At 41.5% G+C, this 20,780-nt stretch overlaps 1 long non-coding RNA gene and 2 pseudogenes across 1 annotated transcript; 1 reads left to right on the forward strand and 2 right to left on the reverse strand.

Moving 5' to 3' along the window:
- Window positions 1–598: 598 nt before the first annotated feature.
- LOC116076502 lies at window positions 599–4,286 on the reverse strand (annotated as a pseudogene).
- Window positions 3,929–4,057, reverse strand: LOC116076638 (annotated as a pseudogene).
- Window positions 4,287–12,861: 8,575 nt separating the features above from the next.
- LOC116075672 lies at window positions 12,862–16,763 on the forward strand. Its single transcript, XR_004112681.1, has 3 exons — window positions 12,862–12,985; window positions 14,152–14,187; window positions 16,656–16,763. It is a non-coding gene; the product is annotated as an uncharacterized LOC116075672 (long non-coding RNA).
- The last annotated feature ends 4,017 nt before the right edge of the window (window positions 16,764–20,780 follow it).

Below are 20,780 nucleotides of genomic sequence, written 5' to 3' on the forward strand. Positions count from 1 at the left end.
GTGGGGGGGGGGTAATTTGCCTGCATGTATGTCTGTGTGCCATGTACATGAAGACACCACTGAGGTCAGAAGAGGGCACTAGGTCTCTTGGAACTGGAGTTAGGGCAGTTGTGGCCTTCCATGTGGGTGTTGGGAATCACACCTGGGTCCTCTAATAAGAACAGTCAGTGCTCTTAACCACTGAGGCATCTCTCCAGCCCCCTCGAGTTGACTCCTTATACATATTTGGAGGAAGCAGACAAGTGAAGACTTTCTACATTGCAAACGTGCACCCGGTTTCTCTGCAACCTAATCAATGCCATGCCTTTTCCATGATTTGGGACTACAAAAAGTTTAAGCATCACTTGCACTCATATGCCTTTTCACCACTGTGAGTTTATTCATGTAACTGAAGAAAACGTTTAATATAAAAACCATTTCTTCTTCTTCTTCTTCTCCTCCTCCTCCTCCTCCTCCTCCTCTTCCTCCTTCTCCTCTTCCTCCTCCTCTTCTTCCTCTTCCTCTTTCTTCATCAATTAGGCTTTTTTCAAGACATAGTTTCTCTCTTTTGAGACAGGACAGCCTCAGCTGCCTTAAAACTCCCTCTGTAGACCAGGCTGGCCTTGAACTCGCAGGAATTCACCTGCCTCTACCTCCCAAGTACTGGGACTAAAGGCATGCACCACCACTGCTTGGCTTCCATATTATTTTTTATAAGGTTCCCCTCCACTGTGGCTATTTCATGGGTTGTTGTTGTTGTTGTTTTTAAATCAATCCTATAAGAGGCTTTCACACATTGGTAGCAAAAAAGTCCCCCTTTTCTCCAGTGAGTTTATGTGAAAGCACTGCAGCCATTTAAAGGCTGTAAACATTGCTTACAAACAAACCTATGGATTTAAGTCACTGAGAATGGCTTTCCCATATTGCTTCCACGCATATGGTTTCTATTCAGTGTTGAGTTCTCTCGTGCTTTTTAAGGTGACTAAGAGACCAAAAGCCTTTCCCACATTTCTTACATTCATGGGGTTTCTCTCCGCTGTGCATCAGTGCATGATACTGAAGAGAACTTAAATGAATGAATGTTTTGCCACATTGCTTACAGACACAAGGCTTCTCTCCAGTGTGAATCATTTTATGTTTCCTCAAAGCACTCTCAGAACTCACAACTTTCTCACATTGTGAACACACGTATGCGTTATTGCCACTGTGGATCTTCTCATGACTCTGAAAGGTAGCAGAGCAGAGAAACCCCTTTCCACATTGTTTGCACATGTAGGGCTTGATGCCACTGTGAGTGATGTCGTGTCGTCTTAACTGCGCCAAAGACATGAAGGCTTTTGCACACTGCTTACACACGTAGGGCTTCTCAGCAGTGTGAATTCTCTCATGGATTTGTAGGGAGCTGAGACGAGTGAAAGCTTTCCCGCATTGCTTACAAACAAAGGGATTCACACCGCTGTGAGCTACTTCATGCTTTTGGAATTGAGTCCAAAGCATGAAGGCGCTCCCGCACTTCTTACACACGTATGGTTTTTCCCCAGTGTGAGTTCGTTCATGGACTTGCAGGTAAGTGGAGGTAATGAAGCCCTTCCCACACTGCATACACACATAGGGCTTCTCTCCAGTGTGGAGTCTTGTGTATCTCTGAAGGGAAGCAGATGGAGAAAAAGCTTTCCCGCACTGATTACACGCGTAGGGCTTCTCACCGGTATGAATTATTTTATGCCTTAAAAGCGAATTCAAACAAGTAAAGGTTTTCCTGCACAGTTTACACTCATGCGGACTTGAGCCAGTGTGAATTCTTTCATGTCTTAGAAGAGAACTGGAATGTGCAAAGGTTCTCCCACACTGCTTACGCGCATAGGGCTTCTCACCAGTGTGGATCCTTTCATGGACTTGTAGGGCACTGGGGAAAGGGAAGGCTTTCCCACACTGCTTACACTTGAAGCATTTTTTTGTATGGTAATATTGTTTATACCTCTTCAAGGACCGGAGAGAAGTACAGGTTTTCCCACACTGCTTACATTTTTGGTGTTTTTCTTAAGCAGGAGTCCTTTCACGATTCTGACCAAGTCTGAAGTCTTCATCAGGCTGTTTAGTTTTATCAGATTTCTCTGCAGGCTCAGGACTTTGATGTTTCCGAAGAGATGGGGGAGAGCTGGAGGTGTCCTCAGATGCCTTATTATGTACATCCTTCCCATGTCCCTGAACTTCATTTGACTTCTGCCCTGGCCTAGGTTTCAGTCGCACATTTAGAGCTAAATGGCCAATGAGTACACTGACAAACCAATTTCTTTTACATATATGTACTCCTGGATAAAATTTATGGTTCGCAGTGGCCTCTGTAGAGAGTTTGAAGATTTCTGCACACTCATGACCCTCTTTACAGTCATGGAGTTCCTCCACAAGTTGGCATCTGTAAGAAATGAAAACATGAATTGCTCATTTTATGATTATTAATGATTTACTAGTAGAAATATTGGTTCTATACATTATGATGATTTTGAACATATTTTGACTGGATGTTATACAGCATGATTTGAGGACAGCTATAATAAGATCAAGGGTATAATGGTATAAAAAAACACAATAGCAGGCTGGAGAAATGGCTCAGCAGTTAAGAGCACTGACTGCTCTTCCAGGGGTCCTGAGTTCAATTCCCAGCCACCACATGGTGGCTCACAACCATCTGTAATGGGATCTGATACCATCTTCTGGTGTGTCTGAAGATAGCTGCAGTGTACTCATATAAATAAAAAATAAATAAATCTTAAAAAAAAATACCACAATGACAAGTTGTGTTATATTATTTCCATGTTTGGCAAACATTGAATGTGTGTCACATTTAAATAGACATTTCAATTCTAACATTGTGTACAAATTGGATACACAATACTGGTGACAAAAATCATGTTGTATTTTGAACTACTTAATGTTGTGGTGGTTTGAGTAAAAATGGCCATAGGGAGTGGCAATATTAGAGGTATGGCCATGTTGGAGGAAGTGTGTCCCTGGGTGGACTTTAAAGTGTCAGATGGTCAAACCAGGCTTAATATCACGCTCTCTTCCTGCTGCCTTGCCTGCAGATCCAGATGCATAACTCTGAGCTCCCTCTCCAGCACCACATCTGCCTGCCTGCCACCATGCTTCCATGCCACAACAGACTAAATCTTTGAACCTGTAAGCCAGCTCCAATGAAATGTTTTCCTTGATAAGAGTTGCTGTGGTCATGGCGTCTCTTCACCGTGATAGAAACCCTGTCTAAGACAAATGTCTATATTGAGGTATTTTTGGTTTTTTTGAGATAGAGTCTCACTTTGAAGTGCTGAGTGGCATCTAAATCAGAGACCCACCTGCTTTTGACTCCCAAGTGCTAAGATTAAAGGTGCAACCCCACCCCCACCTATGCATGTTATCTCATCTATTAGTTCCTGTGTAAAAGAGTTCTCTGTTTTTTGTTTCATATGCAACTCCTATCTGAGATGGTAGATACACTCACACTTCATTTTCCATAATGTACATGGTGTAAAGTTTGTACGTGTGAAGTATGGTTAAGTTTCACTCCTGGCATTGGGATACTCTCATTGTTTCCAACACTTGAATATCTGAGATGTTCTCATTGACGACGTGAAACATATCAGCAATTTTGGAGGCAATTTCTTGAGATCAACTCAGATTGAAGCTTGATATATTTGTATCTCTAATCTCTTGGTAAAATGTCCTATGACCCCATAAACCTAGAGGAGCCTAGATTTCCTTAGTTTTCTCCCAGAATTTTGGTATTCATTTTCAATCTTTTGGTGTTTCCTTATGTTTCCTAAAATACAAATTAAGATAAATCATTATGAATCATGATATTACACTACAAACATTAGTAAAGTCCAACTAAATTCATGTAGTAAGCCCGCCTCCCATATTTACCCATTTTCTCCCCTTTTTACAGTCCCCCACTACCATGCACTCAAGCTTTCTGCATTTGGGGAAATCTCAGGGGTCAGCACACCCCAAGAACAGTAGATGAGCCTCACTCTAGGAAAACCACCTTCCTGATCATGGTGTCTCCCTGCCAGGCAAACAGAACCAACCGGTTCTTTACCATATCAGCTTCTGCAGCAGCAATGATGAATGACCTACTGTGAGAATGATGATGCCTTTACCTATGGAGACCACATTTCTCAATATTTCCTTCATAACATCTTTGTAAAGCTCCTTTTGCGATAGATCCAGCAGAACCCACTCCTACACACCCTCAAAGGTCACCAACTCCTGAAAGAGCCCACATGCAATTTCACGAGGATGAACGTCATGATATCAGAGACCTAGGTTTCCTAAGAACTTACTGTGACACCATATTCCAAGTTCCATATGCACAGCTTGTCTTGGTCAGCATCCTCTTAAACTGTGCACACACATTACTAAGATTCTCTAATGCAGCAATTCTGACAGCAGACTGGAAGAATCTGGTAAAGCATCAGGGGACTAGGACGACCTTTGCCCTCATAAGTTGAGCTAATTTCTTTTTGTCCACTGGGTCACTGTAACAACTTTTATAACAAATTATGATTAGTTAATCCCCCAGAGAAAATATGATGTTAGCTGTCCCAAGACTACATATTCTTATAAAGGCTGAAGAAAAAAAGTTCTATTTCTCTTGGTATCTGGGAACTATGATCAAGAGTGACTCCTCCATACATAACTATAAAAATGATGTCAACAATGTGTGACCTTTATATCACTTGTTCTCTCTGAATCCATACTGCATTTCCAGATGGTTATCAGAGAGAACCTATTTGGTTAGACTCAGTATATTTTCTGAATGAGGAATCTTTAAGAAGCTGGTTCAAGCTAGGCAGTGGTGACACATGCCTTTAACCTCGGCACTCAGAAGGCAGAGGCAGGTGGATTTCTGAGTTTCTGGCCAGACTGGTCTCCAGAGTGAGTTCCAGGCCACCCAGGACTACAGAGAGAAACCTTGCCTTAAAACTGCCTTGTTGGGCGGGCTGGAGCAATGGTTCTGGTTGTGAGCACTGGATACTTTTCCAGAGGATTGGAGTTCCATTTCCAGCAGCCTCCTGCCCTACTAAAACCAGAGTTGCGTAGAGAGAATCTCTTGTGTACTGTATGGATACACCACCTGTCCATTTAAAAACCTATGGCCCATAAGAAAGGATAGAACAGAAGGTAGACATAAAGGATTCTGGTATAGAGCCAGGCCTCCACTTGTGTGGGTGGGGTTGGGGAGGCACAGACACATGAGAACTGAACAGACTGTAACTAGCCACATGGCATAACTTAGATTAGAATAAACAGAATATAAGTTATGATGTAGTTGGAGAAAAACCCCAAGCTTACAGCCAAAGTGTTTGTAATACATAATTGAGTCTCAAAAGTCATTATTTCTGGGAACAAGGGCATGGGAGGAAACCACCACTCAACAGAGTTGCTTTGGTCATGGTGTTTCTTCACAGCAAGAGAACAGTGGCTAAGACAAGGAGGCATTTAATCACTCTTCTCACCACTTTTGAGGAACTTGAATATATTCTCTGTGATTCACCATAAACTAAATTTAGAAGTGTGCACCTGCTTTCTCATGGAGCATTCTTAAATAAAAATTGAGTAAGACTTATGATACAGGCTCAGAGAGGTGACTCAGCAGTTACCATAACTGGCACCATAGCCTATAAGCCACTCTTTTGTGTGTGTGGGGGTGGGGGGGGAGGGCATCATAGCCTGGGAGGCACTCTAATTAATCATGTGTGTGTGTGTTCATTCTATCAGTACTGTTTCTTTAGAGAACTATGACTTATACAGGAAGAATAAAGAGGACTTTTCGGTTAGAAAATCCATTGAATGACTCAGAGCTCATTTAAGGGGTCCTGCTTACTAGAACTTGCAAAACAAAGGCTGAGAAAGGAACTGTAATTTGAGATCAGCACCTTTGAACCAAAACCTCCTCCGGAGGCATTAGGACAGCAGGAAATGCATCTGCACACAAGCTGCACCTGGCAGAGGCTCACCCTCCCCCCTCCCTCCTCCCCCCCCTCTGTTAGTATCAGAGGCTCCATCAGAATTAGCGGCAGACCTTGGGCGTGCCATCCATATAGTCCTAACTTTAAAGAAATGAAGATGCAAAATTAAGAATGCCCAGGCAATGTGTGGTAGAACTGGAATATCTTCCAGAAGCCCGAGTGTCACTCCATGATGTTTGCGTGGAAGATGTTAAAAGGATAATGGATGAGGATATGTTTTTAAAACAAAGCTTTTTAAGAAAAAGCAGTGGAGGGTGTGAGATTATGAACTAGTTTTATACAGAGGTAAGGCATTGTTTCAGTGTGAAAAAGGAAAAAATAAATGAGACAGGACAAAAAGGAGGAAGAATTGGGGAGACATTTTATAGAAAACAGGTTCCGTATCTCCTCCCCAGCCCCCACTTCAGGTTTGTTTTTCCTTTTGAAGGGGCCAGGAAACATCAGCAACCACTGAGAAGGCAAAGAGAGACACAGTATGTTTCCTAGGACATCTTGTCAAAGAAAATAAGTACTTCAAATAACCTAATTAAAAAATGAGCTACGGAGCTAAACAGAGAACTATCAACAGAGGAATCTCGAACGGCCAAGAAGCACTCAAACCATCTTACACCCATCAGAATGGCTAAGATGAAAAACTCAGGAGACAGCACATGCTGGTGAGGATGTGGAGCAAGGGGAACGCTCCTCCATTGCTGGTGAGAGAGCAAACTGGAAATCAATCTGGTGGTTTCTGAGAAAACTGGGAATAATGCTACCTCAAAACCCAGCTATACCACTCCTGGGCATAGACCCAAAAGATGCTTCACTATACCACGGGGACACTTGCTCAAATATGTTCATAGGAGCCTTATTTATTTATAATAGCCATAAACTAGAAATAACCTAAATGTCCCTCAACTGAAGAATGAATAAAGAAAATGTGGTACATTTATCTACACAATGGAACACTAATCGGCTATTAAAACAAAGACACTATGAATTTTGCAAGCAGATGGACAGAACTTGAGAATATCATTCTGAGTGAGGTAACCCAGAGCCAGAAAGACATGAATAGTATGTACTCACTTATAAGTGGACATTAGCCATAAAGTGCAGTACAACCATGTTACAATCTGCAGACCTAAAGAAACTGGGTAATAAGGTCCCAAGGGAGCTTATTCAGGGAAAACTGAACAGTCATTGGAGGTGGACGGAGAGAGGGAACTGGGTAGGAGAGGAGCTGGAAGGAGAAAGGGGATGTCGATCAGGTGTGGGAAGAAAGGGGGCTGGAGAGAGCTGGAAGTGAGAATGCAAATCTGAGGGGTTGGGGAGAGAGGGATTAGCTGGAGGCTTCATCCAGCAATGGATGGAGGCAGATGCAAAGACCCACAGCCAAACATCAGGAGAAACCTGAGGAGTCTTGTGGAAGAGTAGGGGATGGAAGTGAGCAAGTCGGAGGGGTCAAGGACACCACAAGAAGACCCACAGAGTCAACTAACCTGGGATCATGTGGACTCACAGAGCCTAGGCCACCAACCTGGGGGCACGCAGGAGCTGGACCTAGACCCCCTACACATTTATAGCAAATATGCAGATTGGTCTTCACGTGGGATCCCTAATAAGTAGAGCAGGGGTTGTTTCTGTCTCTGTTCCCTGCCATTGGATCCCCTTCTAACTGAACTGCTTGGTTGGGCCTCAGTGGGAGAGGATGCACCTAGTCCTACTAGGACTAGATGCCCCAGGGTGAGGTGGTACCAAGTGGGGCTCCCCTTCTCTGAGGAGATAAGGAGGGCCAGTGGGGGAAGGGATTTGTAAGGGTGGGACTGAGAAGAGAGAAGGGATGGGGGCTATGATAGGAATATATGTAAAATGAATTAAAAAATAAAAAGAAATAAAAAGAAAGAAAGAAAATAAATACCATTCACTTAGGATCAAAATAATAAAATGACATGGCCTGATGTTTCCAGTCTAGGTGTTTCACAGTCAATCCAAACACCATCCCTCAGAAATCCACTTTATGACAACTTTATTTACAACAGAAGATTCATTACATTTTAAACCTGGTTGTAAACTACATTCTTTAAACAATGTTACTCAAAATAAATTATTGCTAATATCTTACTTTAAAAAAAAAAAAAAAGAAAATTTCATCCAGATGGAATTTCATCCAAGCACTAACTAAGCTAGACCCTGCTTAGCTTCCAAGATCAGATGAGATTGGGCCCATTTAAAATGTATCTTACATTTTAAAGATAGATTTTAGCTTACAATTGTCAAGGTATGAGAACCATTACCTGAATATGTGGGCTTTCTCTACTATAAAAAACCAAAACTATAAATTAAAATGAGAAGTTTTTTTCCTCCCACCCAAGTTTCTAATCCTAGCCTGCATAGGAGTTAAAAAGAAAACAAAATTGCAATTTAAAAACGTATTCCTACTTACAGATATGGCTAACGAAGTTGTAACTTTTCTACACTGGTAATATTAAAGTCGTGTCTTTAAAAAGTACAGATTTTGGCTGCGCTAGTAGTACACTCACTTTTAATCCTACCACTGGAGAGGCAGAGGCAAGATCCTGCTGAGTTGAAGTCCAGCCTCATAGTGAGTTCCAGGCTAGCAGACTTATGCAGTGAGACTCTGTCTCAAAAAGAAAAAAAAAAAAAAAAAAAAAAAAAAAAAAGGCAAAGTAGACTTTGGAGGAAAAGAATCATTTAATACTACAAAAAAGAAAGACAGAAAGAAGCCGGTGGTGGTGGCACATGCCTTTAATCCCAGCATTTGGGAGTCAGAGGCAGGCAGATTTCTGAGTTAGAGACAAGCCTGGTCTACAGAGTAAGTTCCAGGATAGCCAGGGCTATACAGAAAAACCCTGTATCAGAAAAGAAAGAAAGAAAGAAAGAAGAAAGGAAGAAAGAAAGAAAGGAAGGAAGGAAGGAAGAAAGAAAGAGAGAGAGAGAAAGAAGAAAGGAAGGAAGGAAGGAAGGGAAGGAAGAAAGAAAGAAAGAGAGAGAGAGAAAGACAGAAAGACAGACAGACAGGGAGGGAGGAAGGAAGGAAGGAAGGAAGAAAGGAAGGAAGAGGCTAGAGAGATGACTCAAAGGTTATAAGAGGCTGTCTGCTCTTCCAGAGGACCTAGGTTTGATTTCTAGTACCCACATTGTATCTCATAACTGTCTATAACTATAGTTTCAGAGAATCCTATGCCAACTTCTGGCCTCTACCAGTACCAGGCACACATGTGGTGTACAGCCATACAAGCAGACAAAACACCAATACAAATAGGATGATAAAATAGTTTTTAAAGATAAATGGTAGTGTTTGTGTTTAAATTCCTCTCTCTATATGGCTATATGAATATAAGGATTATCTACATGTGCTTACATTTTTATATTGTATATGCAAAAATAGAATGACCCAGAAGATGAATAAGTTAAATTATTCCAATTATTTCCTAGTTCATAATGTAGCTAGAATGTAATGACAATTTTGGAGTTTTGGTTTCTTTGAAAAACACAAAAATATTATCAGAATATATTTTTGTTTTACTGCCATGTGTGGGGTATGGAGCTGCTTCAGCTGCAGGAATGGAGGCTAAAGTCTCAGGCAATAGCCAGCTTTATTCAGAGCATCAGACAATTTTTACTCTGAGGGTTAAGAGGAGGCACATGAGTAAATTGTATAATCACATGAGCAAGCCACTCAGGGCAAAAACGTTTTTCTGTAAACACATAAACAAAGAACAGTAGACAGTTGTAATGAATAATCTTAAATAAACTCACTTTGTCTGTTATACCTAGGAGGAACACAAGAACACTCTCCAATATCAATGTCGCATTTTTGAGGAAAGCGGGGTCATATACTCTTCCTGTCTCCTTTTCTTGGAGTTTTCTCGCACGCACTCAGAAGTCTCACTCACTCCATTCTTAGTGCTCCAACTCCAACACTACCACCTTAGTGTTCCAGGGACTGAGGCCCTCTTCTGCAGTCCACGGGCATCTGCTCACACGTGCACACTTACTCTAATAATTTAAAATAAAATACATCTCTATAAATATGGAGCTATTTTATTGAGAAATGTTTTCTTTTTTTTTTTTAAGATTTATTTATTATTATATGTAAGTACATTGTAGCTGTCTTCAGACACACCAGAAGAGGGCGCCAGATCTCATTACAGGTGGTTGTGAGCTACCATGTGCTTGCTGGGATTTGAACTCAGGACCTTTGGAAGAACAGTCAGTGTTCTTACTCGCTGAGCCATCTCTCCAGCCCCGAGAAATGTTTTCTAAATTCTGTAAAAAATAAGACAAAAAAGAATGACCAACTTAAAAAAAGGGTATTTAAAATTATGGAAATATGATATAATTTTAGAACAAGAATATTAAAGGAAGAAGGGAACTGCTTTCAAAGGAGAAAGGAGGTTCATTGTTCTGATGTAAAGAACTGCTCTAAAGTAGGCATAAAAAAAAGAAGTAAGTGGGGGGCTGCAGAGATGGCTCAGTGGTTAAGAGTACTGGCTGCTCTTCCAGAGGTCCTGAGTTCCATTCCCAGCAATCACATGGTGGCTCACAACCATCTGTAATGGGATCTGATGCTCTCTTCTGGTGTGTCTGAAGACAGCTACAGTGTACTCACATACGTAAAAAAATAAATAAATCTTAAAAAAAAAAAAAAAAAAAAAAAAAAAAAAAAAAAAAAAAAAGAAAGTAAGAGAAAGTGGGTCGGCAAATATGGCCCAAGGGCCTCCTCAGTTTGAACCCTGGAACTCACATAAATGTGGAAGGGAAGAACTGACCCCAAACAGCTGGCCTCTGACCTCTACTAAGAGACCAACTGACACACACATGTCTACTGACACACATGTGCTTGAAGCACACACATAACAAGAAAAAACATTTTAAGCTGTGAGTGCAGCCAGGTAGTGGTGTCACACATCTTTAATCCCAGCACTCAAGAGACAGAAGTAGGCAGGCAGATTGAGGCCAGCCTGGTCTCTTGAATCTGCATCCTGGTTAGCTTTAACTGTCAACACGGTCTACAGTTATCAGAGAACAGCAATCTCAATTGAGAAATTGGATCAGATTAGCATGTGGGTGTGTCTGCGGAGGACTGGATAGTGAATTGATGTAGGAACCTTCCCTAGGCAGGTGGTCCTGGGCTGTATAAGAAAGCTAATTTAGCATGAGTTTATAAGTAAGCCAGCAAGTAGCACTCCTCCATGATGTCTGCTTCAAGTGCTTGCCAGAGCGTCTCCTCCAAATTCCTTTGATGATGGACTGTGACCTGAAAATAGAAACCAAAAAGAACCCTTTCCCCAGAGCCATGCTGCTTTCAGTCAGTATGTTACTAAGGATGAAACTAGAACAACTGGCAAGGCTCATTGGAAAAGTGGGTGCCACTGAGATGAATGAGACATGGGACAAGGAAAAGAGAAGGGACTGCTTGCAGTTAGTTTATGCTGTTGATTATGCCAAGCCTAGAATGGCTCCATTGTGTTAAGCAACAACTTTAATCTGATTTACTCAAATTTTAAGCCTAAGAGCCCAGAGAGGGCAAAGAGCTACTATCTGCTAGCACTCCAGGAGGCACAATATGATATCAATAAACAACTCCTGAAAACATACCAAATTTTATCAAAAACACTAGATACATGAGCTTATCAACCACATTATATGCAACTCCCTCACCTGAACTTATAGAAGGAGCACCCCAAAACCAGAGTGTAGCACACAGGCAGTTGATCACAGGGTCAGCTGTCAAGAGATGGGGACTAACAATGGGCAAGAACTCCTGCCTTTGTCCTCGGTTTCAGCGCGGTTTCTCCCCCACACAGCTGATTGGTGAGAATTATTTGACCCCCAACAGTCCTCTCTTTGTCCCTGTATTAGCTCCAATGCCTGAACCTCAGTAAAGCTTTGTGGGCTTTCAAGCCTATCTAACACTTTTTTAGCCATTATGCAACCTGTGCGTTGGTTTATTGTTGTGTGAAATGTTAATGTATGGCTTAATATTAGTGATTAGGATTGGAATAAAAGACCAGTGGCTGCCCACGGCCGGAGAGTAAGCAAAATCGGGCTTACTTGGAAAACTGTAGTCAAGGGAAAAGAATTTATTGGCTCTTTAATAAATCGTGACAGTGTAAAGAGACTCATGTCTCTATGTTTCAGAATAATATGCACAGAACTCGGGGGTCAACACATCTCTTACCTCCTCTGCTGTACGAAACCCCCAACCTGCGTACCTAGTCTCCACCACTCTCTGCCAACACCACCCAGACTGCATAGACCCAGCACTGATACATCTGCTTCACTGAGCGCTCAGCGAGAGACAGGACAGTGGCTCTGGAACAGCTCCACCCCGAGGATCCCGCTCTGGGGCTCATCAGAGTCAGGGGAGACTCCTCCGCAGACGACAACTGTACTCCACTACCACACTCGCCCGCACGAACCATTTCCAGTGACATGATGTCCTGGTGTCCTCTTGTGGTTCCTGCAGTCAGTGGAGGTGAGGCCGAAATGGAAGAGTGAGACCCGGAGATTCCCTCTAACAGATGCTAAGAATCCAAATCCAAAATAAGGCGGGGGACCAAAAGGGAAGTCTTAGTGATACGTAGCAGCCATCTTCCTAATGCCTGGGTATTTCATTGGATGTGCATCCTGAAACAACTTGCCTGGTTGGCCATCAATCCACAGACCCGCCTCCTAAATCTTAAGCGACTGGAGGAGCACACCCACCTACCACAGTGAGATTCAAATTAGAAATTTTAAAGTACAAGCCTACCTACATAGTATAGAGTACTTTCCTAGATCCTCACTGGCCCCACTAGTGGGAAAGGGCAGAAGCAGACCCCTGTCCCAGCTTTCCTGACTGGACGCTTGCTCACCCGGGCAATTCTTGCTTCCTCCCCTTTCTGATGGAGTTACAGATGTACAGAGGGAATTCCAGACTCAGTGTCCATGGAAATAACCCGTCACATCATAGAAGATGAAAGACATACCAGGTGTGGAATAGGAAAAAGAGAGGGAGGGAGGGAGAGAGGGAAGGAGGGAAAGAGGGAAGGAGGGAGAGAAAGAGGCTACCCATATTCAGTCAATAACATAGAAAAGATATATGTAGGAATGAAATTATTGAAGGCGCAGAGAAAATGGAATTTATAGAAAGAAAGGTCAAACATGCTAGCAAAAATCTCACACTTTAACAAGGACCCAGTGCTTAACTTGACCCAGCGACTTCTGGTGAGTTCTACAAGCACACTTATTACCTGATTCCAAATAGCCAATGTTTAGAGACAGGAGGCGCTATACAGTTCAGCTTGTCCACTCCAATATATACAAGAGTCAGATTTAAGAGACACCGAGTCAGATTGTTCTGGCGGCTGTTACTAAACTCGCCGTCACAGTCTTTATCTGAAGCCAGTTTCAGCCACCCAACCTCGTGAAGACAAACATGCAAATTAATAGGGAAAACCAGAAAAAAGAGATTTATGCAATGTGGCTATGCTGGGAAGAGGAACAAAAAGACCCAGTGACCCCCACTAGTCTATCTTGGGGTTACTAAAGTGAGACTGAAGTTTAAGTAGATGCTCAGGGCATCCTAAGCGTCCAGGATGAGGGGTGACCCCACCCATTACTGGACTGTCACCATCTCAGTGAGGTTGTCCATCCCTTTCCTGGAGAAGCATCTTGGAGAGAAGAGAGAGCATCAGTTCTGTCTGGCCCAGGGGTTTTCTTCTCCCAACACCAGATTCCCAGAGAAATTCCAATTTCTTGGAATTTTTTTCATATTGTTAACGCTAAAGCATCTTTTAAGAAAACATTCATTTCTGTCAGGTTAATGCCAAACAGAGCATGGGGCCTAAAAGGGAAGGAAATAAAGAGACTACTCAGAAAGAGCAAAGGCATCTATTTTAAGGCTTTTGGGGAAGAGGTGGTCCTGCACTTGGAGGAAGAAGTCTTTTAATGTGTGACTTGGAGGGAAGAAAGATGGTTGATGCAAATCCACTGTACAGGATATGCCATTCAAAGTCCTAAGTGGTTTAGGATCTGGTTGCCCAGGGAGCCTGATAATTTCTTTTATGGAAGTGTTAGATTTCAGCTAGGGGTTAATCGGACCACATTTTCTGTAGTATTCAGGCACCCTACTGAGATGTCTGTGACTTTCCAACAGGTTCTCTGGAAAGAAGTGCTAAATCCTACAGACAAGGTAACTCTCCCCCCATCTTGGGTAGCTTATTTTCTTAGAGCTGATTCTGAGATACCTCATGTTGCAGGGAGGGTTAGGGGTTAGGGTTAGGTTTAGGTTTAGGGTTAGGGTTGGGTTAGGGTTAGGGTTTGTAATCAAGGGTTAGGGTTAGGGTTGGGTTAGGGTTTGTAATCAATGGTTAGGGTTAAGGTTGGGTTAGTGTTAGAGTTAGGGTTGGGTTATGGTTAGGGTTGGGTTAGGGTTTGTAATCAATGGTTAGCGTTAAGGTTGGGTTAGGGTTTGTAATCAAGGGTTAGGGTTAGGGTTAGGGTTAGGGTTGGGTTAGCATTTGTAATCTAGTGTTAGGGTTAGGGTTGGGTTAGGGTTTGCAATCTAGGGTTAGTGTTAGGGTTATGGTTTGGTCTCATTTAAGCAATAAGCCTACTCAACTCCTTTGAGTGAGTGAGAATTATAGCTTGGTGCTTATCAAGCAAGACTCACTAGCATGGAGGATTTCAGTGCTAACATTGAGGTTAGAGAGGTGGTTGCAGACAGTTCTGACCTCAAGGATATCTAGAAAGATCTAAAAATATTGATGACCCATAAGTTTTCTGTGAGATTACTATTTTTTCACTCAATTGCTACAACAGACTTTTACTTCTCTCAGCAATGTGCCAGTGCAAAAAGTACAACGCTCATTTCAAAGGTGATAAGACAGAATTTATTCTAGTGGCAAATGAGTGATCGTTGGCCTGCACATAGACTCACGTTACCCCAGTAGTATGTTCTAATGTGGTTACAGGATTCTGGTGTTTTATAGAAACAAAGTTAAGAAAGTCAAGAGTATTTGAATATATTGATGGAAACATCAGGCAGGTAGATTATAGAATATAGGGAAATCTAAGACTACCTGACCACATGCTTAGCTATTTGGTTGGTGGAAGCTAGTAGTGTGTTACATTAATATACTTGAAAAGATTTTTACCTAATAGTCACAAGGATATTCGGTCAGACACAGAAGTAGGCAAGAGATAGCTAGTAAGAGAGCTAAAGATAGCCTAAGACAAATTATAATTAAGCTTTGGACCTGCAACCTCTCCAGTTATTGATGCTATAGTTAACGTTTATAATACATTTAAAGCTCATTGTGGATTCTTTTCTTCTTTTGAATTGGGTAAAGATTTTTGAGGAAAGGTCTCACTATACAGGCCTTGTTGGCCTTAACTTGTATGTAGACTAAATTAGTCTCTAATTCAGAGAGACTTACTGTGCCTACTTACCTGTGCCTACACAATACTGGCATTAAAAGCATTTACCACCAGGCCCAGAAAAAATGTGTATAATTATTAATATATATTATATAATTAATGCATTCTACTATATTATATATTAGACACTAATTATGAGATTTAGAATATGCACTGTACATTATCCATAACAACTATTAATATACTATAATTATATGTATGTATATATATGCATACATATATTTATATATATATGTATGTTAGTTTTCAAACCCAGAAACCCAAATGAATGAGGTGCCTACTTAACATATCAAAGCAGACATTGGCTTCCAGGTCCTCCCTGTATTCCTCAATCCCTACCGTTACAGGATCCTCCTGGCTGGCATACTTCAGACTTCTGTAGCCCAGGGGATGAACTGCCCTTCTCCTTCATGCCTTTATTATATAATCCAGCCATTTTGGTTATATGTCCTCTTTGAGCCTCTTAGCTGCTACACCTGGTTCTTCTACTGTCCCTTTCCTTCTCTCGTCACATGGCACAGCTCATGATCAGGTTCACTCAGGACTCTCCCAGATGTTTATGCCTCTAGCTACACTCTTTCACATATCAATAAGAAATCTTTCCCCTCCACCATACCTAGCAGCAGTCATGTCCTTCCCACCCCCTTTTCATTCATCTGGTGCCTATTTTTAAAGATTTTATTTATTTATTTTATATATGAGTACACTGTAGCTGTCTTCAGACACACCAGAAGAGGGCGTCAGATCCCATTACAGATGGTTGTTAGCCACCATGTGGTTGCTGGGAATTGAATTCAGAACCTCTGAGAGAGCAGTCAGTGCTCTTAACTTCTGACCCATCTCTCCAGCCTGATCTGGTGCCTATTAAACACACACACACAGAGACACATACATTTATATATTTAATGCATGAGTGAATTTCTATATGTGGGTATGTGCACATGTGCATAGGTTTCTGCAGAGGCCAGAGAAGGGTATCAAATTCCCGGGAGCTAGGAGTTGCAAATGGTTGTGAGCAGCTGGGTGTGAGTGTTGGGATCTGAACTTGGGTTCTTTGCAAGAGCAGAAAGTATCCATTAGCTCTCCAGCCCTTCCTTCCTTCCTGAGGTGTGTATGTATTGGGGGGGGGGGGGTGCCTTCCTTCAAAAATACAACGAAATCAGGGTATTAGCTGTGGCTGTAACATTGCATACTTAAAACATTTTCTACTTTTGTGTGCAGGCTGAATCTTACTGGCCTGTCAGCACTGTCTACCTTTGACAGAATTATAAGGTACCTACACTTAAAAAATGAATCGAGAGGAAGAAAACATTTGAATGCACTCAGTTAAGCAGGCTGTTAACACTCAGTATCGCCGGACAATGGTCCAGGACGCAGAAGAATGTTAACTGTGGGAGCATATAATCCTTGAACAGCCCCAAGCAAACCCAATTTCCTGGAGGACACAGTCCTGTTCAATGAATCATGGAGCTGTGTGAGCCCCTGAAAATCATCACCCAGAGCCAGAGCGATGCAGGAACTTTAAGGTAGTGCTGCTGCTCACGCTGGCTCCACGGAAGACTGTGTGACTCTGATGAATTCTGGTGAGGACATTACTCAGAGGCCAAGGCATCCCTGCCAATGTGCTTCTGATGAGGATGCTAGCTGGGTTTACCTTGTAGACAGAGTTGCTGGGAGGTGAAAGGATCTACCTTTTTGTCTCTATAAAATCTTAAGTATCATTGTGCTATTACCTTATCTCAAAGAAAAGCTAACTGGGCCCAGGGTGAATCCTCCTGAGGTCAGCTTCCATCCTTGACCTGTATCAGTCATTTAAAATAATCCTGTGTTATAGATGCCACTATCTGAATGAATACCAAGGGTGTTTGTTTCTCAATATTCTCCTTGTCACAGGATTTAGTTACTGGGGGTAATGAATAACAATGAGTCACACATGAGAGTTTGGATTCAAGAACTTCTAACTATGGAGTCTCTTCATGAATAAAGTCCTATTGACATCATAAGGAGATGACCTGGGCTGGGATAATGGCTCAGTGGATACGGGAAATTGCCTCCAAGCAATTGACTATGACCCAAATAACTGGAGAAAACCAACTTCCACAGTTGTCATAACCTCCTCATGGACACCCTAGCAAGCATACACACAGCTCACCCAAAATGAACATATATAAAAAAAAATTAAAAAAGGAAATGAGTAGTGGATATACATCTCCTTAATGAATTCAGGTCAGGGGAGAGTCTGGAATCCAAAAAATCCAAGGCCAGTTTTAGGAGTAGAATTTCTTTTCTGAGATAATGACTTACAATTTATTTACCTCTGGCTGGCCTGGACCTCATTTAAAAAGACCAGGTTGGCCTCAAACTTACAGAGATCCAGTCTGCCTCTGCCTATACCTCCCAAGAGCTAGGATTGAGAGCACCATACCCAGTAGTAGGAGTATATTAAACTTATTTGTATTTACAATTGCTAAAAAGATTGGAAAGAACGTAGATGAAGAAAAGAACCAAAATAAAAGCAAATATGACTATACCTTAATAATCAGACTCATGCCAGGCAGTGGTGGTGCACGCCTTTAATCCCAGTACTTGGGAGGCAGAGGCAGGGGGATTTCTGAGTTGGAGGCCAGCCTGGTCTACAGAGTGAGTTCCAGGACAGCTAGGGCTACACAGAGAAACCCTGTCTCAGAAAAAAAAAAAAAAAAAAAAAAAAAAAAAAAAAATCAGACTCATGACTGCTTGGAATCTGATCCAGTGATCTGTGATGCCTTCTAGAACATTCATTTGATGTCTAACTCCCGATGACCCATGGTGCCTAACCACGATGTCTAGGATCAGGAACGAACACCTGGTTGTATAAAATTTTACTGAGAGCCCTCGAAGACGGTTCAATAGATAAATGTACTTGATAAGCAAACCTGGCTCCCGGGGACCACATAAACATTCAGATGTGGTAGGCACCTAACGCTCCTTTAGGGAGATGGGTGTGTGTGTGGAGACAGGTGAATCAGTTGCAAGCTGGTGGGCTAGATGCCTGCAGTGTGCCGCATGGCATAAGTAAGTGACCCTAACTCAACAAGGTAGAACGTGAGAACAGATTCCTAAAAGTGCTTTGTACCCACAAATGTACGATGGCATGTGCTGGTGCTGAGAGAACTGAATGGAACTAGAAATGATATTGAAGGAAAGAAGCCAGGCTCAGTCAACAGCCTGTGTTTTGGCATACACAGACAAGAGACACGAGAGGCATGAAACTCTAAGGGTCTATTTGGGAGGAAGTGAGAACCATTAGGCAGAGGGAAAGGGGACAGGAGATAGAAAAAAAAAATGGGTGAAAAGAGTCAATATGTAGAACTGTCAAAATATGACAAAAACCATTACTGTGTTCAATAATACATGCCATTTTTTTTAATTTAAAGGAAAAAGTAATATGCAAAAGAAATTACATCCCCCCCCCCAATCTGGGCCTAATGTAAGAGACCTGAAAATGCCAGTCTAAAGTTTAATGTTCAATAGATTGAGTTCAATTTCTTGCTATAGTTACCCTTTCCCATAGGTTTATCAGAACATAACCAATGGTAATTAGGAACATCTGTATTTGTGAAGACTAGTAACCAATATATTAGAGGAAATGTCGTGTTGGTAAAGAAACTAAGAAAGGTAAAAATCTGGTCCAGAACACAGGTGTTCAAAAGCAAAGGCAAATCTTTTGCTGTGAAGGCAGGTGTCCCAAACTCTATGTAAAACCCTGACAGGGTGTTTACAGAACACACTATAAGGTTGTCTGTAAAACCAACAAAACATAAAACATTCTGAATCATGAAAATGAACAAAGTACCCTCTCCTCACTAAGGTGGCTAGTTATGCTCATGGATTAAAACTTCCTTCCTTGCATTATTTGAGGACCTCCAAGTCACAACCACAATTACCAAATACAGAATTATACTCATATCTCAGTATATTCAAGAGACACCTAGCTATATCTAACCAATCCCATAAATCCTTGTAAGCTAAACACCAAGACTGCCAGAACATCTATGCAATGTTCTTACTGATGAGACATACTTAGCTACTACATATGGAGAGATTTAGCATGATTTATTACACGGTGCTTAGTCTTTGGCAAGAAGCCACTAATGCCAGCATATCTTTTAGTATAACGACAGGAGAAATTACAATAAAAAAATCAAAGATACAACAAAATAAGCATGAAAAGCAACATCTACACGAGATGAAGTTATTAAATATACAGGTACAAAAAAATGGCTAATGACATGGAAACAACTTCTAAATGCGATGTTAATCTACGATTATAGAGTGACACTTATACCTACCTTCTATATAGACAAGAGTTAACATTTGTTAACCTAAAAGACGTTTGAAAATAGTTTAAAGGGCATGGAGACAAGAAATGTTAGAAAAAAAAAATCAGGTAGAGAGAAAAGTTAACAAAGAAAGTATAAGAGTGGTTTTTGTTCATGAAGAGAATGACAGTCTTAAAAAAAAAAATGGTAAGACCTTGTCCTGTGAATCAAGTGGGAGAAAAAAAAATCTCAATATTCACAAAAAGTCATTTTCCCTCTACTCATTAATCTCAAAGGCTTGAAAACAAGACACTCTTTATGCTTCCTGGCATACTACAAGGAATTATGAACTCACCAGTGAATGTATGTAACTCAAAGTGAAAGAAAAACTACCTGATTGGATACAAAAAGATATCACCCATTAAACTGGTATATACTACTGCTTTAAAAAAAAAAAAAAAACTTACAAAATTAAAAATAATGTAATGATAGTGCACTTAATTTTTTTAAGGTTTTTTTTCTTTCCATCCTCCATCTCACATACACAGCTTCAAGGTAATTTTCTAGGGCCTAGAGAACCTGCTCAGTGCCACTGCTCGCACAGAGCCTTGCAGAGAACATGATTCAGTTCCAGCTCACACCCATTAATTCCAGCCCCAGGGGACCTCACACCCCCTTTTGCCCTCTTCAGGAACTACAAGGATGCACACAGATCCATAGAGACACATGCATCTACACATATTTTTAGAAGTTAACTAAAACAGAAGATTCTCTAGAGCAAAAATGTGAAGTGTGGAGTCCAAAAAGGTTTTTTATAAGAATGCCGGCCAGGGGCTGGAGAGATGGTTCAATGGCTAAGTACACTGACTGCTCTGCCAGATTCCTGAGTTCAATTCCCAGCAACCACATGGTGGCTCACAACCATCTGTAAGGGGATCCGATGCCCTCTTCTGGTGTGTGTCTGAAGACAGCTGCAGAATACTCATATAAATAAAAATAAATAAATCTTTAAAAAAAAAACAAAAAACAAAAGGAATGCCGGGTG

This window comes from Mastomys coucha, unplaced genomic scaffold, assembly GCF_008632895.1.
Source record: "Mastomys coucha isolate ucsf_1 unplaced genomic scaffold, UCSF_Mcou_1 pScaffold4, whole genome shotgun sequence".
NCBI classification, from domain to species: Eukaryota; Metazoa; Chordata; class Mammalia; order Rodentia; family Muridae; genus Mastomys; species Mastomys coucha.